Source organism: Leptonotus elevatus, chromosome 6 (assembly GCF_054856555.1).
Source record: "Leptonotus elevatus isolate MCC_2025b chromosome 6, RoL_Lele_1.0, whole genome shotgun sequence".
NCBI lineage: Eukaryota > Metazoa > Chordata > Actinopteri > Syngnathiformes > Syngnathidae > Leptonotus > Leptonotus elevatus.
Window position 1 is genome coordinate 5,039,176 of NC_141244.1, and position 26,781 is coordinate 5,065,956.

At 40.7% G+C, this 26,781-nt stretch overlaps 1 pseudogene; it reads right to left on the minus strand.

Moving 5' to 3' along the window:
• Positions 1 to 1,492: 1,492 nt before the first annotated feature.
• The window catches only part of LOC147171858 (uncharacterized), a 28,459-nt pseudogene continuing 3,170 nt past the window's right edge, over positions 1,493 to 26,781 (minus strand).

Consider the following 26,781-nt stretch of genomic DNA (forward strand, 5'->3'; position numbering starts at 1 on the left):
TTTTTGTACAGATACAAAACATTTTTTGTACAGGTACAAATAATGACTTTTACAGGTACAAATTTGTTTTTACAGATTTGTTTTACACATACAATTTTTTTTTTACAGGTACACATTTTTTTTACAGATACAATTTTGTTTTTTTACAGGCACACATTTTTTTTACAGGTACAAATCACGACTTTTACAAATACAAATTTTGACTTTTTTCTACAGGTACAAATTTTTCATAGTTTTTCACCAGTAACCCATGTCAACCAAAAGATAAATAGAACAAACATTTGCTGCCACGAGACAAACATTGCTGTGTTGAACGCAGCCAATATCCTTCATCCATCCAGACACAAAGTAATTGTACGACTCCAGGCTCTTGATAGCATCAAAGTCCTCTTCTTTACAATTAAATAATTTAAAATGTGGTGGTAGCTCACTTAGGGGAACGTAGTGGCTTCCTTTGACCAGGCCGATGGTGAAAGTCCATACATAGGGATCTTGTCTTGCTTTTGGCGATAGCGGCTCAGAACGGCTGGTTCCAATGAGTCGCAATAACCTACTTTCCTACTGGGGATGTTTTTTGCTACATTTGTCATATTTTCCCACCTTTTAAACAAAATGCTAACTGAAAACAATGCTCTCTCTGTGTATTTCTATTGATTGTTTGCCCTCCAAGAGGTTAAGCGGTAGCTAAGCATTCTGGGTAAAGTGACGTCAGCGGGAAAGGTCTACTGGCCACCGTGGCTGTGCAAAACTCAGATAGGCATAATTTAATTCAATTCAATGGATAATTTGAATTGACTCCACCCCACAGAATGTTGAATTCAATTGGAATTACAGGAAGTGGAACTGATTTCATTGCAATTCAGAGAAATTCATTCTCATCACATATCAGTGAGAATTGATTTCACAAAATGTTTGGGCAGTCATTTTAAAGACTTACGTAGATAAAGCAAGGTATTCTGAGAATGAAGTGCTGTTTTACCATCATATCAAACAATTTCAAGTTTTTACAATTTTAATGCTAGCTTTTAATAGAAAAACAATAACTATGCTTTACCATAATTAAGTATTGTGTAAATAAATTCCTTATAATATTTGTATGAAATCAATGTTGTAATTAGGTGTATACTTTAAAGCTTCATTGTTAAATAGACTAATTTTGCATCATTAATTTCTTTAATGTCATGGCATTAAAATTCCCCTTCCTACTATTTGAATTTGAATTGCAATTCTGCTTCCTCTTTGCCACCTTTCTCAACTCAATTCTCAATTTCGTACAGCTCTGTTGCCCAAGTTACATGCACGGCCAACTACATCATATGCAAGGGGCCTGCCCTGATTTTCATGTGAATGAGGGAAACTGCTTCGATTGGCCAGGACTTGACTTGGCTGTATAATGTGCTAGTCAAGCAAAATTCTAAAACAAAACTCCAACCATGCGCACAGAAGGACTGCGATTTGAGCTAGACTTGCGCTGGCAGTCGCAGTTAAAAAGTCAGGGCTCTTTGTACTCATCTGGGCATTGGTAGAGCATGCATAGTGTAACATGAACATTATAAACTCTACAATGCACCTTTAAATCAAAATGTGTGGGTGAACTCTTTCACCAACAATGAACGTTTTTTTTTGTGAGATGCCAGAACTACCTTGGTGCCATCACAATCCAGCCATCCCTTTTGAAAAATAATAATAATATGCATCTAGATGGAATTTTAACTGCTTCATCCGAGCCTCATCACAGTGGTGACAGATGACAAGCAATGGCGGATCTTTGATGGAGAATTTGAACAGATCTTATCAAGCTTTCAGTGTGTGTGTTTGTGATTTGTGACAGCACTTTGAAGTGTCATAAGGAGGCTCACGCAGATGCACACGCGCACATCATGTTTGCTAGCGTTCTCAAACGTGTCACAATGAAAATGCCCCCCTAGGCATTCTTCATTTACTGTCACAGCCATTAGACATGGAAGGAGAGAAAAATAAGAGATTGTATCAGTTACGCATGAGCTCCAGTAATTAGCCTCCTGATGCAAGAATGTGTACATGCATATGTGTGTGCGCGTGTTTATGCAGCAAACACATATGCGGACATCCCAATATATGCATATGATCTCATCACCTAGGCTTTGTAAACTGGAATCATCATTTCTCGGAATTGAATAGCAGATTCTTTAACGCACATTTAATTGTCGATCTCTCTGTGATCTGATAAGGCCTGTATTCATTTAAATGAACTGACATGCTTCGTAATACCTTATTGGAGTCGTATCATGCTGATTCCACTAAGAGCTCAGATATTCATCCGTCTCTCACCATGTTCCACCAGCCACACTCCGAGCATCTCAACGTATTTTAGAGATATAAAATGTTGAGTGTGCTTAACTTACGGCAATACTGCCAACGTCTTACTTTACTGTTGTAGTGTTATCATGAGAGCGAAAGACAATCTCATTTTTAAAGGAACACACGCCTCAACGTTTCTTTTCCTTTATTCTCACTGAGGCATGTGTATGACCATTAAAAGTGCAAATATCAATGGCATCTGATACCCCGAAAAAAGATTGAAGTATCAAAATAATGACATACATTATATGCTGCCATATTGAACATTTTTGTCCAGCCCACGTCATCACTGTGACGTATCGCGTGTTTAAACACGACACTGTACATTTTGGACTTCTTTCCTGGTCTATTGGGCCGTATGTCAAGTATTGCCGTAATTTAGATGGCACTTCTGACCATCTCAGGTTTCATATTTACGATGGCGTATTAGGGCCACGTATAAATATACATATATTTTAGAGGGGCAATATTCCGAGAAAAAAACTCGCAAATTTGTGACTTAATAAAGTGGCAGATTTGTGAGAAAAAAACTCAGAAACAGAAAATTGCGTTGGGTACGGCCAGCGACAAAGACTTTGCGAAGGTCCACACCCTGAGGATCAAGCATTTAAGTTTGTTTATTAAAATAAATATTTACTTGTACATTTATGTTTCCAGAATCATTATTTACACATTCATATACTTTGGTATTTTTTTTGTACAAGTAGCTAAATTGATGTGTTGAATCTGCTGCTCTCCGTCATTCACTTGCATTTACTTAAAGTATGCTAGCTTCTGATTGGTTAGTGTTTAGTCAGCTGATAGGGGATCAGGAAGTGTTGTCGCTTTAGCTGCCATGTTCCGTTCCGTTCCGTCTTCAATTCCGCTTTCCGGGGTCGGTTCGCGGGGGCAGCAGCATTAGCAGGGAAGCCCAGAATTCCCTCTCCCCAGCCACTTCAGCCAGCTCCTCCGACGGGATCCCAAGGCGTTCCCAGGACAGTCGAGAGACATAGTCTCTCCAGCGTGTCCTGGGTCGTCCCCGGGGCCTCCCGCCGGTAGGACATGCCGGGAACACCTCCCCAGGGAGGGGTCCAGGAGGCATCCGAACCAGATGCCCACCGCAACTGGTTCCTCTCAACGCGGAGGAGTAGCGGCTCGACGCTGAGTCCCTCCCGGATGACCGAGCTTCTCACCCTATCTCTAAGGGAGAGCCCGGCTACCCTGCGGAGGAAACTAATTTCGGCCGCTTGTATCTTGTTCTTTCGGTCACGACCCACAGCTCGTGACCATAGGTGAGGGCAGAAACATAGATCGACCGGTAAATCGAGAGCTTTGCCTTTCGGCTCAGCTCCTTCTTCACTTCAACGGACCGATACAGCGTCCGCATCACTGCAGACGCTGCACCGATCCGCCTGTCGATCTCCCGCTCTAACCTACCCTCACTCGTGAACAAGACCCCAAGATACTTGAACTCCTCCACTTGGGGTAGGATCTCATCCCCGACCCGGAGAGGGCACTCCACCCTTTTCCGACTGAGGACCATGGTCTCGGATTTGGAGGTGCTGATCTTAATCCCAACCGCTTCACACTCGGCTGCGAACCGCTCCAGTGAGAGCTGGAGATCACGGCTTGAAGAAGCCAACAGCACCACATCATCTGCAAGAAGCAGAGATGCAATGTTGAGGCCACCAAACCGGACCCCCTCAACGCTTCGGCTACGCCTAGAAATTCTGTCCGTAAAAGTTATGAACAGAATCGGTGACAAAGGGCAACCTTGGCGGAGTCCAACCCTCACAAAAACAAATTTGACTTACTGCCGGCAATTCGGACCAAACTCTGACATCGGTCGTACAGGGACCGAATAGCCCGTATCAGGGGGCTCGATATCCCATACTCCCGAAGCACCCCCCACAGGACTCCCCGAGGGACACAGTCAAACGCCTTCTCCAAGTCCACAAAGCACATGGGGACTGGTTGGGCGAACTCCCACGCACCCTCGAAGACCCTGCTGAGGGTGTAGAGTTGGTCCACTGTTCCACGGCCAGGACGAAAACCACACTGCTCCTCCTGAATCCGAGATTCGACTTCCCGACGGACCCTCCTCTCCAGCACCCCTGAATAGACCTTACCTGGGAGGCTGAGGAGTGTGATCCCTCTAAAGTTGGAACACAACCTCCGGCCCCCCTTCTTAAAAAGGGGAACCACCACCCCGGTCTGCCAATCCAGAGGCACTGTCCCTGATGTCCATGGGATGTTGTAGAGACGTGTCAACCACAACAGCCCCACAACATCCAGAGCCTTTAGGAACTCCGGGCGGATCTCATCCACCCCCGAGGCCATGCCACCGAGAAGCTTTCCAACCACCTCAGTGACTTCGACCCCAGAGATAGGGTAGCCCACCTCAGAGTTCCCAGACCCTGCTTCCTCAAAGGAAGGCGTGTCGGTGGATTTGAGGAGGTCTTTGAAGTATTCGCCCCAACGATTCACGGCGTCCCGAGTCGAGGTCAACAGCACCCCATATCCACTATACACAGTGTTAATGGCGCACTGCTTTCCTCTCCTGAGACGCCGGATGGTGGACCAGAATTTCCTCGAAGCCGTCCGGAAGTCGTTTTCCATGGCCTCACTGAACTCCTCCCATGTCCGAGTTTTTGCCTCAGTGACCGCCGAAGCCGCATTCCGCTTGGCCAGCCGGTACCCGTCAGCAGCCTCTGGAGTCCCACAGGCCAAAAAGGCCCAATAGGACTCCTTCTTCAGCTTGACGGCATCCCTTACCGCTGGTGTCCACCAGCGGGTTCGAGGATTGCCGCCACGACAGGCACCAACCACCTTACGGCCACAGCTCCGATCGGCCGCCTCAACAATGGAAGCGCGGAACATGGTCCACTCGGACTCAATGTCCCCCGCCTCCCCTGGGACAAGGGAGAAGTTCTGCCGGAGGTGGGTGTTGAAACTCTTTCTGACAGGGGATTCTGCCAGACGTTCCCAGCAGACCCTCACAATACGTTTGGTCTGCCTGGTCGGACCAGCATCTTAGCCCGCCATCGGAGCCAACACACCACCAGGTGGTGATCAGTTGACAGCTCCGCCCCTCTCTTAACCCGAGTGTCCAACACATACGACCGCAAATCCGATGACACGACTACAAAGTCGATCATCGAACTGCGGCTTGGGTGTCCTGGTGCCAAGTGCACATATGGACACCCTTGTGCTAGAAATGGTGTCCGTTATGGTCAGTCCATGGCGAGCACAGAAGTCCAATAACAAAACACCGCTCGGGTTTTGATCGGGGGGGACGTTCCTCCCAATCACGCCCCTCCAGGTCTCACTGTAATTACAAACGTGAGCGTTGAAGTCCCCCAGCAGAACGAGGGAGTCCCCAGGGGGAGCGCTCTCCAGCACACCCTCCAAGGACTCCAGAAAGGATGGGTACTCTGAGCTGCATAAGCACAAACAAGTCAGGACCCGTACCCCCACCCGAAGGCGGAGGGAGGCTACCCTCTCATTCACCTGGGTAAACCCCAACGTACAGGCGCCTAGCCGGGGGGCAATGAGTATGCCCACACCTGCTCTGCGCCTCTCATCGTGGGCAACTCCAGAGTGGAAGAGGGTCCACCCCCTCTCGAGAGTCTATTTAGTCGGAACTTCTCAGCCTCACACACCAGCTCGGGCTCCTTCCCTGTCAGAGAGGTGACATTCCATGTCCCCAGAGCTAGCTCCAGTAGCCGTGGGTCGGACCGCCAAGGCCCCCGCCTTTGGCTGCCACCCAACTCACTGCGCGCCCGACCCCTTTGGCCCCTCCCACCGGTGGTGAGCCCATAGGAAGGGGGACCCACGTTGCCTTTTAGGGCTGTGCCCGGCCGGGCCCCATGGGTATAGGCCCACCTCCAGGCCTAGCTCCAGAGGGGGGCCCCGGTGACCTGCGTCCGGGCAAGGGAAACGAAGATCCAAAGTTTGTGTTAATCATTGGGGTCATTTGAGCCATGCTTTGTCTGGTCCCTCACCTAGGACCTGTTTGCCATGGGTGGCCCTACCAGGGGCATGAAGCCCCGGACAACATAGCTCCTAGGCTCATTGGGACACGCAAACCCCTCCACCACGATAAGGTGATGACTCACAGAGGGGTAGCTGCCGTGTATGACAATTAAAGTTTAAATTAAGAATGAATCCGTCTCCATCCTGCCTTTTCATTTTATAAACAGTGTCCCATTAACCACCAAAAAATCCTCACATTATAACTATCTCGGAATATTGCCCCCACCCTCTAAAAAAAATATTTAGACGTGGCCCTAATACGCCGTTCTACATATTCTTCCTTCAAGAAAAAAAAATACATTTATTGCGGAAGTGACTGGTGAATGCAACCTGTCCATACACTGTACAGCGGTGTACAATCGGTCCATTTTTAGTGTCATATATACAAAAACCGAGACTGATTGTCCCAAAAATGTATGATTACATGTGCACACGAGTTAATCATAGTCGGAAAATATTAGAACGAAACTCGCAATATTTTTATCCTCCTCACGTTGTAAGATTGGCTCCGCTCCTTGCCTCATAGACACAAAACATTGTCACTTTATGTCAAGAAACACAACTAACTAATTCAACGTCAACAAAATGTGTAGACGTGATAAGTTTAGTCTGAAAATAATAGATTGGAACTTATAATATTAACATTGTAAGCGTTGCCACATCTATATGCAGATGGGTAATAACGCCAATTGATGAATTGTGTTGGGTACAACAACATACAATCCAGACTTGGCCCCATCTGACTTTCATCTGTTTGGTCCACTCAAAAACCACATGCGAGGGAAGCACTTCATCAATGACGCTAAGGTCATTGATGCAAGTAGATTCGGACCCAGCCCAGGGACTTCTATGGCAAAGGCATCAATGACTTTGCAGCTAGATGGGAGAAGTGCCTTGAAAACTATGGTGATTATGTAGAAAAATGGAGAGAGAGAAAAAAAGTAAGTCCCTATCTTAATTAAACAAAAAGTGATGACAGAATTCTGGATATTTATTGATTGACCCTCGTATAAAACTTAGCTTAAAAAAATTATACTTCAACACATACGGAGCAGGAAACATACAAACATAAGCGTACAACAATACTCATATTAATTCCTCTCTTCTTTGTGGGAACAATGACTGGAGCTTTGTTAGGCACCTTTTCTTTTTTGAGTTAATATGCTTCTGATCTGTTGAAATGTATATTAAACAAATATAGGCCCAATTATTAAATTACTGAAAACAAGCATTAGAATAATGTGTGAGGTTGATTACCAAGAAACAACTGATCAGTTATTTATAGTATTTAAAACTCTTTTACTGCCAAAAACGTTAAATAACGTTTAGTAAAAAGCCACGGAGGGGCGCCAAAGACGTTAAAAGACGTTCACTATGTTTTTGTTTTTGTTTTTTTGGAAACGGGTGGAGGAAAGCCTTGGGCAGCTATGCTGAAAGTATCAAGCAGATCTAGTTAGTATAATGACTCGTTTTGGCCCCTAGATGGCAGCGATGACTCTCTTTGGACAAGATTGGGTGGGCGTCAGTAGAAGACGTGAGGCGGAGCTAGAGTGTGGAGGGGACAATGGCTGATGAAGCAAAAATGGCGACCGGTTGCAAGCAGCTCACGCTTGAGCATTTTTTTCAAAGACGGAAAGCATCGATCAATACTAAAAAGCGCATTGATGTCGACGATGATGGTGACTCTGAGCTTGACGCCAAAGTTGGAAGCGTTGACGCGCGGCTGTAATCACGTCATAAAGCCTCACCGGCTAGCGATGCTAACGCCGGAAAACGCGGAGCACAACCGACTGAGCACTTCTGCACAAGCGGACATTCAATCGGACGATGGAGAGTAGTCGAAAAGCATCGACCAATGCACATTGATGATGATAATGATGGTGACTCCCGAGGTTGACGCCGAAGTTGGAAGCATTGACGCGCAGCTATAATCAAGTCATAAAGCCTCACCGGCTAGCGATGCTAACGCCGGAAAACGCGGAGCACAACCGACCGAGCACTTCTGCACAAGCGGACATTCAATCGGACGATGGCGAGTACCCCGAGTCCAATGCATATTCATCGGAGGAGTGGGTACAGTCTGATCACGGAGAAGACACTGGTTCTGGACTACGATGCCACCATGAATGGAGTGGAAAAGATGGATCAGAACATCTACCACCCGGTATAGGAACTGAAGGACATGAGGAAGCCAGACGTAACACCACCGTAACGTAACCGTAGCATGATCCTGATAGTAGACTTGATGGCAACACACACTGCAGTATATACTTGCTATTCCCCGGAAAAAACGGCCTGCAAGAAAGTGTAGCTTCTGCACGCGAAGAGACAATCGCAGTGAAACTAATCTGTTGTGCAAATCCTGTTGCGTCTCCTTGCACGCAGGGGAGTGTTACACAAAAAGAAAAACTGTAGTTTAAACATCCACATAATTGTAAATAGTACCACAGTTGCACACATTTGTAAATAGTTTAACAAATTGTTGTGTCAAATTGTTACACTGTTGAATGTAAATAAACGTATTTTGCTATCAAAAAACACTTTTTCATTCTTGGTGGTAGTGTTTTATAGAAGTAAAGCACTATTTAGGTGTTTGTGGCATCATTCATGGACAAAAAGAAGTGTCAAATTCACTAGAATGCATGAAATAATATCGTTTCACTAAAAGCTTGATTTCTCCGTATTTTGGTCCAAAACAGGCGAAATTGGGTCAAACTAACTATTTTCTATTGTTGATTACTAAAGAACGGAATAAGGTAGAAACAAACTTTTTCTTTCTGATGAAAGATGAGAGTTCAATCTTTCATTTGGTAGTATGTGTGTTTCCATAGTCCAAACAGATTTTCTGTGGACCTTGAAAGATCAATCAAAATGCTTAAATTGGCTGGCACTCACAGCATCCCTTTTCTGAAAACGTCTGGCAGTCAAAGAGTTAAAAATGTATGGATATTGTGTATTTGAAAACACTGGAAATAGTTTTTTGTACAGTAAACAAAAACTTACCTGTTTGTATACAGAATTGTATTTAAATTAGGAGAAGGAAACTATCATTTAAGAGGTTTATTTATGTTTGAAACATGTAAAGTGAGGACAAAGATCAAATTGAGATGGGCTTGATGATGCGTTAAAGCTGTGTGGGCTCCTTCTCTGTTGGGGTTAAAGAAAAATGTTAAATGTTAAATAAATGTATGCTTATAAAGACATTGATAAAAGTGTGAGTGTATTTAGTTATTGTTTATTTTGTTTTGTTGTAATTTTAGTGACTCATGGGACTGTATAGGATAGGCAATAATGAGCATGATGGGTCAGCCAATACCAGGGTTCAGCAATTCCGGTCCTCGAGGTCCGGAGTCTTGCAGTTTTTAGATGTTTCTGCCTACCAACACACCTGATACTAAAGATCAGGATCGTTATCTGGCATGCTGATGAGCTGATTATATGAACATAACCTTTAAACAATATACAATTGTCAAGAATACATATAATTTAAAAAATATATTTAAATACATTTCATGAATTACAAAAAAAAATAAAATCTGCTTTGCAATATTTACTAACACTGCATGCACTTCCAGTAGGTAATAAGTTTGTCAAATGTGCTTTGCGGCAAAGAGAAGTATATGCCCAAATGTCAGCTCACTTTTCAAACAAAACATCTCTGGAGAAAGTGAACGGCTTCATTAACAGTAGCTTAGTAGTGTGAAAACACATGAAAGGCTGCAGTAAATTAGTGAAGGGGACAGTTTTATATTTGCATGAAAAAGAAACATTTTGAGTACTATTGAGGGATTAGTGTTCCATTCTCTTATAATATAATAACCATGATTAAAAACAAAAAAAAACACACCATGCATGTCTGCGGTTTACTTGAAATATTACATTTTTCAAATTTCCTCATCTGTCATATATATCTTGGCTGGAACAAAAACAGCATTGCAATTACATTTAAAATAAAATAAACAGTTTCTTCAAGTCCACAAAGTATGTCGGGTCGCCATGCTCTCGCTAGATTTCTATACCCAAAATACGCATGTTTCTTCAGCATGTTCCTTCAGCATGTTCCTCCTTGGTCTGTGTCGGCCCACTTCTGCTCAGCATCAAGTGTTGTGAGCTGACGCTAACACAACCACACAGCGGTCACACTGCGACTTAGTGAGCGACAGCCGTGAGGCTTTTGGGCCGTCTGCTAAACGCTGCTTACATGGCAGAGAGCTTAGCCAGTCCTCCATTCTCTTCCCGCAGAGGAGACCCACCCTCACTCATCAGTGGCCATGCCGCCGTCACACACTCACAAAATCGGGAGGAACATTTCAAGTTAAAATGAGCCCTTATTATGAAGGAAGTCATCCCAACAGTTATAATCATAAAAGTATGCAAATAAATAATATAGATGAGCATTTGAGACTTACCATTGCCAGCATATTGTGAAAGTATGAATGATTTAGTGGCTTTTGACCTAAATTATAGCTAAAAAGTGAGTGTGGTATTGTTTCAATCAACTTTGGTTAAAGTTTCTTTAAAGTGAAATCATATGCTTGATTCTATATATACGTTTGACGATGACTGCTGAAAATTACAATGACTGGGAAATATATATATATAGTATTGAATTGTGGATAGATCGCTCTTATATACCGTATATCTATCTATTCATGGATAGCAAAAATCCGGGAGGCAGGATTGACCCCGTGTTGGCAATTTGCAGACTGACCAGCATACTGAGAGAGGGAGAGCTGCGCCGCTGTTGGAGTGGTCACAGCCGACGTCAGTCACAGCCAATAAAAGCAGTTCCTCGTATTCCATGTAACTCTTTTACCGACAATAAGCTAAGTTTTATTTTCTCAATGGGCAGTGCAACGTCTTGTGCAGCGCTTTGTAAATGGGCTGGAAAAAATCCCAAAACAGCGACTAACTGTGGCCAGCAGATGGCAGCATCGTATCTCTTTTCAGTGGGATCTCGTGTATCAAATGACATGAAAACATGGCAGATCCTAGGAAATAGAACGTTTTCAAGGATGACGTGAATGATCAAAACGTTTGTCACATTAAATCTAATTCACATAGCGTCATTAAACAAAAAAAATATTAGTGTCAAAGTATTTTTTCACATAAAGCTTATTTTCTCCTTATTTTTTCCCATTTTCGCTTGTTGTCACTCAAATTATCTGTTTTCAAATAATGATGACTAAAGAACGAAATAAGGTAGAAACATACTTTTTTTTCCTAATAAAAGAATGGAATCCAATCTTTCATATGGTATCCATGTTTATGTAGTCATAGCACACAATATTCTGTTTGCCTTGAAAGATGAGTGAAAATGCTCGAAATTGGCTGGGTGTGGGGGTTGTTTTTTGGATAACGTTTGGCAGTAAAAGAGTTAAATGTGGCGTGCTAGTCACGTGTTAGTGTTTCAAAATGGAGGAGAACATCTTGGAGACTGTCGTGTTGACCCGCCACCCGATTGATCATGTCAATGAAAAAATATAACAATAATAACAAATATAATGTTAAATAAATTGATTTCTACAAAAATCCAGAACGTAATTATGATTGAAAATAGATCAGCTGCCTCTACTTTGCCGGCATTCTTATGTGGTCTGAGCAGGCCTAAGTTTAGGTTCTTTAGACCTTCTGCCACCAAAGTGTCATTCCGCCAGGCACATCTCCAATGACACGCCATATCTGCGCCAAGCTTGGCGGTGATCCCTTGCACTCATATGAAAATCAGGATCCGTAATCATTCGAGCGCTGTAGTAGAAATGCTGTCTACGAAAATACAGTCCATAGTGGGGTTTTTTGCTTGATTTTTTTTGCTGCTTGGCTTCAATGACGTTGACATAAGTCACCCTCCCTCACGATATAAGAACTTGAACTGATGTAGTTGAATAACCAGTTGGTAAGCAGTTACAATTATGCTAATCGTTGTACTGTGGCCAAAAGTTGGTTTTCATTAAGCTTTACATAAACGGGATTTTTGGGGCCGACCACACTCGCAGATCAGCAAAATAAAAAAATTAAAACAATTCTAATCACCAATCTGATTAAAATTGAGCAATATATTTGTTTGAATAACTTGTTTATTTACTATTTATTTGAAGATATCGAATTTGCTCCAAAAACGGACATGCAATGGAACATTCCCATCCATTGCAAGCGTGCAGAAAAATGTTGGACCTTGAAGAGTCAACTGAGGTGGGGGCCGGGCTTTTGTGAAAGTTCAATGGGCTATATGCCATGTACTTCTGGTGAAAGTGACGTGTGCGCCTATTTAACTTCTGGTCTCACTTACTTCTATTTAAATTGGTGTGTTGTTCATGTTATGCCTGCTACCCATGACTGTATAGTTGTCTGCTGTTGGCGGCGATCCACTGATGTCGAGTCTCCTCATGTGAGGTAAAAAAAAACAAAAAAACACCACACTACAGTGTTCGTTGTACTCTCCTACTTAAATGTCTTCACGGTTTTCATTCGCGTTGACTATCTGATCTGATCTGTTGTCTTTCATGTAACACTCTTATTATAGTGAGGTTTCCATCCATCCATCCAGTTTTTAAACCGCTTATTCCTCACTAGGGTCGCAGGGGTGCTGGAGCCTATCCCAGCTGGCTTCGGGCAGTAGGCGGGGTACACCCTGAACTAGTTGCCAGCCAATCACAGGGCACACAGAGACGAACAACCATTCACGCTCACAATCACACCTAGGGACAATTTTAGAGTGTTTAATTAACCTGCCATGCATGTCTTTGGAATGTGGGAGGAAACCGGAGTACCCGGAAGAAACCCACACAGGCATGGGGAGAACATGCAAACTCCACCCAGGAAGGTCACATCTCGGACTCGATCTCACGTCCTCTGCATTGCATGGCGAACGTGCTAACCAGTCAATCACCATGCCGGGTTTCCATCCGATTGTTTCGAATTTTTTAAGCGACTTTACTGAAAATGCGCAAAACAGAGATGCGGCTTATACCTGTTTCCAACTGTTCTTCTTTTGCGAATATTGAGGGGACTCCGCCGCTGTAGGTGGCAGTATACACCATAGAGATGTGATCCACCAGTAATTTGAAAGAAGACCAAGCTACTTCATTGTGCCGTAGTATGAGTTTTCTTTTGTAATTATTGATAAACCATAGCGTTTCTTTGCTGTTTTCCTTATAAAATTGCACTAATATTCGCTTCTTTAATTAATTCCAAAAAGATTTCTGTTTCGTCGTCCGCCAAACATACCTTACTATATTGTCTGCCATTGCTTTGAGACTACAAAGGTATGTGTGACATAATATCTGGTCAAAACGTGCGACGTGTATCCGGTCTTGGCAGCGTTTATTCGCAAAACCTGTTTCCATAGCCAAAATTTGCATTTTCCTTTTTTCGATACGCTTCAAAATCCACCCCTTCCAAGTGTAAAAACCTTTTTTTGCCATTTTTGGGCCCCTTTTCAAATTCTTAGCATTTCCATTCAGTTTTATTTTCGCATTTCTTGAAAACAGAGTAAGCGCATGATAGTTTGCGCCAGAAGTCCCGCCTCTTTTGTGGCATATACCCCAATGATTCAGAACAGAGAAAGCAAACTTGTCAAAACAGACTCTGAAAGGTTCACTGTGGCATAAATAAATAGAATCAGTGAAGAAATGTAATGATAATTCTTTCATTTAAAAAAATAAAAGAAACAGATATTGTCTAAGTTAAAATAAGATTGCAAAAACTCATGCAGTGCATTGGTTCCTAACATTTTTTGTTTTGTGTATCCCGAGCCCTTTCATCATACCATGAGTACTCCCTCACTCATATGTGTTGATTCCAAAAGTACATAACACAGCTGATTATTATATGAAAATTAATGTATTTTGTGCATTTTTATTGTAACATTTAATTTTCAGGCATTATCTTCTTTTAACTCAAATTAAATATAAAAATATAATATTTAATGATATACTATAATATGCTGCTTTGAAAATAAACATGCAATCTAAATTCATGTCGTTGTTATGTAAACCTTTTATTATCGCAAATAAAATGAGCTCATTTGAACAACACGTGTATGTATGCACGTATACCATTTTATTGACGGGCTTATAAACTGACTGAGAACACTTATCATCTTAGAAATAATATATTAAATATTTCCACATGCTCAAGGGTACCGCAAAAAAACAAAGTAGTGGATGAATAATGCTAACAATGTTCTAGAATTGAAATGTGGAATTTCCAATTTCATGGTTGGTTTGCAAGTTTGGTCAACTGCAATCACCAGAATTTTTGACGGTAATCTAAAATGTAAGTTCATAAAAACTTTGTCAAGGGTAATAGATGAGGATTGTGCACTGTATTATACACTGTTGGATTATGACCAGTGCAAATGACTCTTCCCAGATGATCTGCAGTCATATAAGGTGTTTCTTTATGACACCTGCGCTGACTTCCTCCGAACTGTGCATGCACGTACTTTATCTCTGGCATTTTTAATACTGACATATCTCAGTTTGTAGAGGAGTCTTATCCCTTTTGAGAGGTGTGGTGGGGGCCTCAGACATCAGTGGCAAGACGGGCGGGTGTTGCTGAGAAGGGCCCTGGAGAGCACCTAGCAGCAAAGCAGTGAGGCGAGCGGCTGCAGCGCAACTTTAGTACGACGGCTTTGCATCCGCAGTCGTGTACACGGCAGCGCGGGACGGGGCTAACTGCCTCAGGTTCGACTTTAGGGCCAGCATTTGCATCAGACCACATTTCTTTTCCAGTAGTGAGGTCTCCTGTGGCCAGCACAACTGACCCGCGTTTGGGGAGATGGTAATATTTGCTTGAGAGAGCACAAATCCCTCTTGCTAATATAGCTGTTTTTATCCTTCTGTGGTGGAGGGCACACGCAGCTTGCTGACACTCCTGAGAAGGAACATTACCATGACAAGTAGGTGAGCACATAAATACTGAGGGGACACTTTCATTACTCCTATAATGTTGCACAGTTCTCCCTTTTCATATGATTCCAAATCCAGCATATTTTTGGGAGTAAAAAGACAGCTGGAGAAGTTTATGGAAAGTATTCATATTTGTTTTTACATTCAAATAAGGGCCATAACACTTTGTCGTGCATCATTTTTACAGCTATTCTAATCAGTTCATCTATTCCCAGTCTTTCCGTTTTCTTGGATTTTTGGGGGTCCGCGGAATTCATTTTTAAGTGTGATTCTGCATTTTATCAAAAGATTGATGAGGTTCAATGGCGTATTTTTAAGACAGCATAACGGCTATGGATGCATTTACATAAAGTGTTGCATATTCACTCGCAGGTGAATTTTTGCAAAATTATGTGATGAAGAAGTTCAAATGAGTTAAAAGTAAGGATGGGCAAGTACCGATACCAGGTATCGGTATCGGACCGATACCAGGACACATTTCACGGTATCGGTACTCGCGACGGCTTTCATTACTAGTATCGGCCCCCGCTCTTGTGGCCGTTTGTCGGTCAGGAACTAAAGGCTGAAATGGTTATTTTGCATTTATTGTCCGCCACAGGGGGCTCCGGTAGGAGAGCACATAAGTTTTCAGTTGTACTCAATTTAATTAGCTCGGGAATGCAGACAGATCTTTGTATATTATGTAATATATCGTCATTGACTATTGCACTTCTATGAGATGAATGAACGAACAAACGGAGAACGTGAAACAGGAAACAGAAATACAGAGCAGCCTTCCAAATTAAAAGCATGGATTTCAAAACATATAATAATATAATTAAACATCACACAGTAAACAGCTTAAAGAATTTGAAACATTGTAGATTTGACTAAATTACTTGAAACACTATTGTATTGAATTGACTTCTTTGCACTTCACTGTATTCCTTAAAAATAAGTTGTACAACCACATATTTTGGAGGTTTTTTTTCCCTGGCCACTGGATTATTTGTTTCATTTTATTTATCTATTTTTTGAAAATCATTTTATTGTGTGCTCTATGCAAAATGACTTTTATGAGCTAATTGAAAAAATATAATTGCCATTAATTTCAAGCAATTTTAAGGATATTTGCTATAATTGGGAATATATAGGTTTTTATTTTTCATTTTCTTATCTGTCATTGTTTTTTTGTTGTTGAAATGTTATGTATCATAAGTACAAATGGTATCGGCACATGGTATCGTATCGGTGAGTAATGAAGATTTGAGTGTATCGGTATTGGTCTAAAAAAAAAGTGGTATGGAACATCCCTAGTTCAAAGTTTAAATGAGGAAACAATATTACTTTTGCCGGTAATTCTTTTCCACGCATAATTTTCTTAGCAATTTAACAAGGAGCTGTTGGCGTCAGTGTGATCGAGGATAATAGCAAAGAACATGTTTTATGACTTAATTGAGTTGAGTTCCAGCCGGTCCTGTAAATGAGGAGTGACAGTAGGCGTTATTGCAAAGCAACCTGGCTAATTATGTTCGGCGCTCGGCGTAGGTGACGCTTCGACAATACTTCCAAACAACAGTTTGCTGGATGAAAGCGTTTTTATTTCCACCGCAGGAGCCCTGTTTGTGTTACTGACTGCTTCTCAACTTCGACTTCCATCTCCAGGCTCACTCCAACAGGTTTGCGTGCCACAATTAACGTACGTAATAACACGGCAATCAAAAACAAAAACAAGCATGTTTGAAGCACTCTGTCCTGGTGAGAGGTGTAATCATGCTCCAGGCAATTAGAAAGGATTGTTGTTCTCTACAGCCATGTTAGGTACCTGTGGGATGCTGATTGACTCAACAATCTAATTAGGTTTCATGATGTCGGCTCCACAACATGTTGCAATTGGCTGCGAGGTATGTCTGGTGCACGGGACAACAAGGTCACAGTCACAAGTGGCTGCTCTTGACAGTCTCACGTCTTGTTGTTCTTCATGTGACATCCAACGTGAGGTGCTCAACATTGCCTAATGTGTCAAGTTATTTAAATTATTTGCTTGAATTCAATTTTTACTAGTGTGGTACAGTCAGAGGTTTTGAATTCAAATCACAAATCTTTTGTCGTAACTATTTTTCCAAGAAAGAGACGAGCAGATGACTGTGGCCCGAATGTTAGCAATGTTCTTATTTTTCGCATGGTGGGGGAAGACGGACAAAAATATTTGGCCTGATAATAATGTACACAACTATACAGTTTTGTACTGTATACTGTACATATTTGGGTCTATTAAAATTCATCACTGTCAATAAAATTATATTTCCCACATGTGCAGTATATTTGTGAGTCCTGACTAGGAAAGGCTAATATAATTTGACGGTTAGTGCAAAAAATTTATGTTATAATTTTTAAAGTGTAAAGATGCAGTTTTACTGACTGTTTTTTTACTTAAATGTTGTATTTCCTAGTTATATCAATACATAACATGTCTGCACATGTAGCAATTTGTTGAAACAAGACAATACACTTTTTCTAAATACAAATAATATAGACAAAGTCGAGGTTGGCATGTTGGCTTGGCCCTTGGCCAGTTTTCCAGTTTCTCATGTGGCCCCCTTGCAAAATGAATTAATTGCCCAACCCTGATTTATCCTATTCTTGACAAGTTTCGGAAAACAATATGTTCTTAATACAGGCCACTCATCAGAAGGCCTGCTATGCTACTATACTATTATATATTATATTATTATATTTATATTTATATTTTATTTATTTATTTTTTATTATTATACAATTTATTATATTACATTATAAGTAGGGGTGTCACAATTAGTGTGTTAATATCGAGGTAATTTAAAGTCCCTTTAACACCACTATTATTTTTAGCATTCTATTAACGCCTGCCCCTTCCAACTGTGGTGTCATCAATGTCCAACATTAAACACTTATGCCATATACTGGCAGAAAAATGACCGAAACACAAATCAATGCCTCACACGTTTTTTTTGTTTTTTTGTTTTTACAGTACAGTACATATTTTTAACTTCAAACAACTTTATAATTTAGTATGGGATTACTGTATCAATGAGCTAAAAGATACCACCATATTTGTATTAGGTTTACATATTTTTCCACTATTAAGAAAATAATGGGGGGCAGGAATTGTTAACCCAATACAAATATGGTGGTATATTTTAGCTCATTAACTGTACATTTAAAACAGACATAAAATGTGAGATTAATTTGTGATTAATCAAGAGTTAATTATTGACATCATGTGATTAATTACGATTAAAAAATACAACTAACACTCCTAAATGTTAATCATTGATCACTTAAATCACAGTTTCTGCAGCGTAAATATCAACTACTTGAATTGTTTAAATAAAATAGATTCTGGCCACTGTGAGTTTCCTTGTACAAACATGTTTTTCCGTTTTGGGAAGGAGGTGAAGAACGGCAAAAGAGCCAAACCAATGTTGGAGCGAGAAGCAAGTACCCCCCATCAGATGATGCGTCGTTCGAACCCTGACCAGGTCGACAAATCATCGACTACAAAAGGCATTTGCGATGGGAAAGAAGTGCTCTCTGTCTCTCTGTTTCTCTCTGTTTCTCTCCCTCTCTCTCTCTAGCCTAGGAGGATCCTGAATTTGTGGTCCAGCTGAACTTTGGAAGAAAAAAATTGACAAAATGCTATAAGCCTTTGTGAGCCTTTTAATAGTTTTTTTGGTTATTATTTTGTGTGTGAAGAATTAACGAACACGCAATTGGATACGTTTTGGGGATAATTTAGTAACGTAATGCAGACCTTGAGAAAAATATAAATAATACCCAAATTTTCCAACACCTCGTCAACCGTCACTTTCACAATACATCACACAAGCACGGACTTGTGAGTGGACACAATATATATATTTTTTTTCTTAAAGAAATACATGTAAACAGACAATCAAAGTGAGTACATCATAATATAGCAAAAAGCAAACAAAACAGAAGATAAACATAAAATAAAAAAGACAAGCAAAGCTTGACTTGACTTTTATTTTTATATAACTTTATGCAACACAAAATATGTTGTAATTGGAAGGTGGCCACTGTCCTGACGCATTCTCCTTCCACTGCTGCTCAAATCACTTACGCACACGCTTGGCGTCTCTCCTGTCTGGAGCAATAGCACACCTGAGGGTTTTTTTTTTTTTTGTTCACTTACTATTTATTTATTTGTTCAAAAGAACACCTGAGGCAGAACAGAGACAGACTATTCCTACTCACTTTTTAAAGACTTCCCCTTGGTCCTAAAACCCCTGCGATCTTCTCCTAGGTCCTAGAACCGACTTCTGTACATACAGCACAAGTCAATGCAATAAGTGTCTCACAGGATGTCTAATGAGTTTCCCCATGTGAGGGGAGAGATAACTCGGACCATCCTAACCACAAAAACAAAGTACAACAAAATAAGAAGCAAATATCGCTTGGCAGTGGCTAACGGATGCAGGAGCGGATTTGGGAGAGTCGTTCTGTTGGTTTGAAAAAGAGAGTGGCATTGAATATCTCTATAAAATAATCAGTTAAATGCCTGTGGGAACAATCAGACTGCGCGGGGCTCGTTTGTAGACGTCGGGCCCTCAACTTACCCATAGACGATCTTGTGAATGCCTAAACTGATCTCACAGAGGCTAACATTTTACAGATAATCTCAGGAAAACATACTGAAAAGCGGAAAAGAAAAACACCCCAATTGCAGTGGTGGTTACGCACTTCCAATGAAATCTTTGTGAGATTATAAACTCAATGATCACTTGATCATGATCAAAATGTGGAAAAAAGTGCTCTGCAGTGACCTTCCATGCACTTGATAAATAATAAGAAAGAAGAGCTGACCGTGAGCAGTGTATGATGGAGCGTCACAGATGTTTCAGAGGAGGGGGCAGACGATGACTGTGTCACACGTTATCTATGAAAATGGATAAAGCCAGAAGAACAGAGGATCAACACAGTCAGGGCAAAGTCTCCATAGACTAATTATTCCTGTGACAAAGTGGAGAGTGTGCCACCACTGTCCCACCCAATCACACATATGGCGCTCATCTGAAAAACTCTGTGAAAGCTACATTTTCTCCGGTGTAACTAAGGTGAAAAGAGAGGAGAAGCTGTGATTAAAGTGCTGCACAGTGAGGAGAATCCACTGTGTCGTCCACCTTTGGGACCCTCCTTAAGTGGCTTTAAATAAGATAATAAGGGCGATGTACAGAGAAAAAGAGGACGATGTCTTCTGGCATTAGTGCGACGGCTGTTAGTGGCGATCTCTTTTTTTTTTTTTTTGGGGTGGAAAACGTGGTGGGCTAGTCTGCCAGTAATGAGACAGGGCTGCCTTCCCTTGCCGGCCTAATTAATCCTATATTTTCATAGCGTAAAAAATCAGTGCAGCTTTCCGCTAGCCAGAGAAGAGAGACGTCAGCGGAGTTGCTATCTGTTAGCCCATCTCTTGCTTTCCTCTGACCGCCTCTTTCCTTCTCTCCTTCTGCAATTTATTACACTGGTACCAGGAGTGAAGTGAAACCTCCCAGTCCGGGGCTATCTGTCATCTCTACATTATCAGGAAAACACACTGCCTTCTATATTGCGCTACAAGGGGCTCCAGCAAATTACTATTTTTTATGGGACATGATAAAGGAAATGCTGCCTTATGTTCAAATGTTTTACTGTCTTCGAGCAAGAGGGAAGGACTGAGTGGTGTAGATTGCTATGTGTGTTTGGCTCAGTGTGTGTGTGTTTTTGTATATTGTCTGTACTGTTGTAGCTGACAGATAGTGTGATGATTGGTTAGAGTCTAGTGTTGTTTCTAAGGGGTTAAAATGCAATAAACAAGTAATACACTGCCACATGATATAATAACTCTGAGCAAGATGGAAAGACAAAGAGCAAGCATCCTTAATTGTTACCCTGCAGCGAAATCTAACTTCAGTAATTTTGTTTGTTACACTCACAGATATGCACATGTATGGGTGACAAACGTTTATGGCAGGACATGTGCTACATAAATCTATATCTATGGCCGAGTACCGATGCCAGGTATCGGTATTGGGCCGATACTCAGCCTTATTTCAAGATTTTGGTAACTGCAATACCAGTATTAGCCACTCTCTAGTGGCCGTTTTACGATCAGGAAGTAGAAATCAGGAATTAGAAAAATATAAAATTGCTAATAATTTCATGCAATTTTAATGGAAAATACTTCATTGGGATAAATAGGTCTTCCTTTAAAATGATCAGGCATTATTATCTTCATCAACTCACCTCTAGTTAAGAAGTAAAATGTGTTTAGTTTGAAAATTAAATAATCGTGATGGGTGAATACCGGGCAGATGCCCGGCCTTATTTCAAGGTGTCAGTGTACAACATTATGGCTGTTTTACGTTTAGGGACTAGAAATTTAAAAAATGCCACAATTTCATGCAATTGTAAGGAAAAATGCTACATTGGGATATATAGGTTTTTCTTTAAAATATATATATATATATATATATATATATATATATATATATATATATATATAGTGACGTGCAGTGAGCTCTAGGTTTGGGTAGGCAGGCAGTCGCAAATTGAGACACACACACCGTGTGTGTCGGCAGGTGAGTGTACAACGTATCCTAGGGTGACTATATTTTTATTTCCAAAAAAAGAGGACACGCAGCCTGACCTCGAGATACTTGATACTCAGATACAAGATGCCATACATTCAAACTATTTTAATATATGCCTCCTCTGTATGGGTAGAAAATAAAACAAAAAAACCATGATCTAACATATCTATTTTGAAGTTTTTTGCTCCGCAATCTCGCAAAATTGCCTCCGGTGCGGCAGCTCAACACTTGCCACTCAGCTAAAGTTCTGGGCCACTGTCAGCCAGTACGCAGTCTGCCAGCCACAGTAAACGTTGCAGTGCACTCTGCCTTCCATTTGCCGCACAACGAAAAACTGACCATTTTAATCGCCCGGAAAGAATTTAACAAAGTGAATATCTCCAGCCTAATTCCTCACAAAATCAAGCTAGCAATAGCAATAGCAATGCCAAACACCATGTAAAGTAAAACGGACCTAACCCTAAATATACAGAACCAACTTATTCTCTGTTTATTAACTCAAATACAATGAAATTTTACGATTTAGTGGAATTTAAAATAGCACAAATAATGTATAAAGTACACAACAATCTACTATGCCACAGTACTCAGAAGCTGTTTGAAATTAGAGAGAGTCCTTATAACATAAGGCGTACAAGTGTCTACAAAAAAATTTAAACACTTGCTGAATTAAAAAAATTGTTTAAAAGCAAAGTAAAAAAAAATTACTTACATCAGACATCAGCTGTTAAAATGTATATATGCTGTAATTTCTTTGGATTTATCGGTATGAGTGTAATGAAAATTGTATATGTGAGTGTGATATGTTAAAGCGCATTTGTATATATGACTAGTTTTATACATTTCCTTTTGTTGAAATACATTACCTTATCATTTTAAACATAAAACGAATAAGGGGATAAGACTAGATAACTAGATAGTTTTTAACTTCCTCCTACCCCTTTTGAACATACAAACTCTTTTCTTTCTTCCTATTCTTGTTTTTTATTTTTTACTTCAATTTACATTTTAAACTTGTAATGTGTTGTGTGTTTTCTTTATGTTTATATGTTCAATAAAAACCATAAACAGCCATTTAATTGAAGCACATCCACAAACCCTTTTGTGGATCTTTACTTTTGCACCATTCTTTGTGAAAAGTACGAATAATTCTCTGTCCCTTACTTTGCTGAAGATCCGGTAGCTAAGGCGTTGGTCTCCCATCCTTCAAAAGTTGACGTTTCTCCTAAAAAGGAAGGCGTGAAAATAGTTTTATATTCTCCAGTGGCGTCATCTTACCGCTTTGCTCTGCACTAAGTATGTTTTGAATTCACAAATGCACTGTGCGAACGTACGTTTGCATAGGAATAATACAGCGACGTAAAAAGACTGCGTAGCCATCTGCCTATTTGCGTAAAGGACTTTTCTACTGGGAAACTGACCACACATCTCTACGAGAACAGGGCTGGGAAAAGCACAGTAGCGGTGTGCCTTCACGAGGATAATTTTTTAAGCATTTTTGCCTGCAGGCCAGACGAAGTAATGAGTCATTTTTAATTGAGATATGAAAATCACCAAATGTTGTCACTTTTAAAAGTATAGGTAGTGTAGGCTTTTGAAATGAAAGAAATAATTAAAACAAATAGAAAAAGCCAAAAGTCTCTCAATAATTGTTAAATTCAACTTTTCTGTGTGTATCCAATCACATGGGGGACCAGTGATGATAAGCAAAGGAGAAACCATTGAAAACATAATGACAAGAGAACCGTAAAGTACAGGTAATTCCAACATTGTACGTACATAATGATTGATACACATAAAACTTGGAAATGTTGCCAAGATGATAGTCAAGCAAAACACACACGACATAATTATCATTGTATCATCGAGTAACATCTTCAAAAGTTACTTTAAAAGTTTTCTGATGTTCAAAGACCATTTCTAGACATAGTTGTTTGTTATCATTATTATCTTGTGGTGGATAAAAATCAATTTGAAATCCAGCCAAATCAAAAGGTGAACAGCCTCTTTCAGTTCTTTACAAATGAATGCAAATGCACTCTTAAAATATAATATAGTTCTGTATGAATTAATTTCCTTCAAACAGAAGCAATCTGGCAAATAAGTCAGATGTCCATGTACTGTTCACCAGCCGTGATGCTGTGTGACGTGAATTGTTTTTATGCGTACGGCAGCCCGCGCGCGGAGGGCTGCAGTGCTCCGCTGCTCTGCTGCAGAAGCATCCCTGAGATGATAAAGAGAGGAAAGTGAAAAGTCACATCCTGTCACGTCTCATGATCTGCAGGCTGAAATGCGAGGCCTTCAGGGTGACATCCTCGATATACCAACACGCCACAACGTACACCAGAGCATGAAGGAGGCGGAGAGATGCGCCGAGCTCCGATACTATAGTATAGGGAGGGAGTCAAAAAAGAGATGGAGGATCCAATGGTAAATAAGAAGGCGCTGTGTCAACTGATCATGTCCCTTCCCCGTCTCTGCAAAAAAACTCCACTTCTCTTTTTCTATCTCTCCCTTTCAATCGCTGTCGCTGTGAGACAGATACCCCACCTCAAAGTGACAGGCCCTCAAACGACTCGGCGAGGAAACCAAGCATTAATTAAGTCATTGCCGGACTGTAATTTCCTTGAGAAGTGAAAAAATGCACGAGAAAAGGTTACTGAGACCTTTTCTGTGTCAAAATTACCATTTGTCATGAATATTAATGCACCTAATGAAGACAACCTTTGCTTCATCAAGAATGTTCTGGAGCAGGGTGCCACACTCATATACTCTCCCTGGCTGTTTTTCTCCTTCAGTCAGAAGGAGAAAGTGGCACACACACACACACACACGCACCCCCCCCCCCCCCCACCCCCCCCCCCCACATACACACACACTCACACTCTATGGTTTACACGTATGAGTCACACACACACAGCGTTTTCCTTATGTCCTGCACCATAGCCTTCAAATGCAAGACGCTGCATTAGATCAAAAACACCACTGAAGCTGAATCTAGTGCAGATGCTGTTTTAAGTCGAAACAGAAACACACATTTGAATAAATGCTACAGTAATAAACAATAACAAAACAAAATCTTTATTTTTATACGAACGGTTCATTCACTTGAGGTGCAGTATTATTTTCTATTTTTTTGCAATTTAAGTCATCAGATGTAACTGAGCTGTAACTGCTTTTTTAATGCTGCAGGGGAAAAGCAACTGTAACTTAAAATCATGTTGATGTATTATATTTGGTAGAATGTATTGTAATGTATACATGGTGAAATATAGCGTAAACCCTTTGACGTTTTTGACATCTTCTGATATATTTGATTGTATTTAATTGGCCTTGTCTACAGTGCTTAAGGAATTGATAATACCACCACCACTTATTTGTCTCTGTGAGCATCCAGCATCATGCAGACTCTCATTTTCTGTGAACTTTCGACATTTAAAATTTTGACCAAGTTAAGTCAGTTTCAATTATTCACAGTCACAACGTGATCTTGAGGCACTTCACATATGGAACAAGTCTAAAAGTACACTCTGCATGAATGAAAGAAAACTCACTTAACACTACTTGATGAAGTACTTTGGCGGCAGAAGGGGGAAAACTACCTCAAAGAAAGAAATCCTTGAACAGACTGCAAAGCCTAACCGTTCGCATGGTTAGAGTAATCTTTCTTCTGGTATATTCCTACACTAACACAGGTCGTCTTTACACTGTTGTGGGAATGAACATAGCCAACTCCCAGCCAATCAAGATTCAATCACGTGGTGCAGGAGATCAGAGGGTGCAAGTACATTTAAAAGGAACTGGAAAAAGCTCTCCATTTTCGTATGATGCAAAGTTGTGTGTAGAAGGACATTTGGAGACCGTCTTCCACCCCCAATCATGCGTCCAAGGGACAAACCTAGCGGACTTTGACAGACCAACAAACACGTCTCAAACATGGTGAGCTAGACTTGCCCTGGCAGGAAAATGAAGATGTGCCTGTTTTTATGCGGAATGCACAGGCTGTCTATGAAAATAGGGCCCTCAGTGCAGGTCAGCTGTCTCCCTCGACCGGTTGGGTTGAGATGGAGACACAGTGAAGGGGAACAAATGGTTCAAGTAAGAGAAAGAGAGAGTCACTGGGAAGAAAATGTGTCCAATAATAATTGTATATGCAATAATGCTATGATAACTAGCAGTTCCTTTTAAAAAGTTTGTCTCCTTCCAGTCATCAAGTGCTGGCTAAAATTTCATTTCATTGACTGTGACATATACATATTATATAAAAACTTACCTTTTTTCTACTAAAAAAATAAATTACAAAAATGAATGCAATGTTATTACCATTTCTTTTGAATTTATGGTACCACTACTCTGTAATAGAAATGATTTCCCCCCGTATACATATTCAAATAGGTCAGGTAGTGTTGAACAAAATAATTTTCATCTTATGCTAACACAGTTTAATCCATTTCGTATTTTAAGAAACATTTTCAACATTTTAAGATGAGAAGCAAAAACATTGATAAAACTGGCCAAGACCCAAAAGGATGAGTGCTCACTAAAGAATATTTTCATTTATTATCAAGCTGAGAAAGTTGCATGCTGGGAGCATCATTTCTCATATGCCATTGTAATCTGTCTAAGGCAGATTGATCAAATACACCTTTTAGATGGATTTAGCGTGGAAACAGAACCTTCATTTAACTGTGCTCCAAATAATGGGCCTTAAAACAATGGCCACTCACAACAAGTGTGAACATCTGTGGAGATGATCCTTTCTTGTTAAAACTGAGAGTTTATGATGCAATATCTTGACAAGTTTGAGCCTGCAAGATTATGTTATATTGAATGCTGCAAATCATTTGCTATTTGAAACCCGGCAGGTTTTACAGTTTGTATGCAGATGGAAAAACAGATTGAAGACA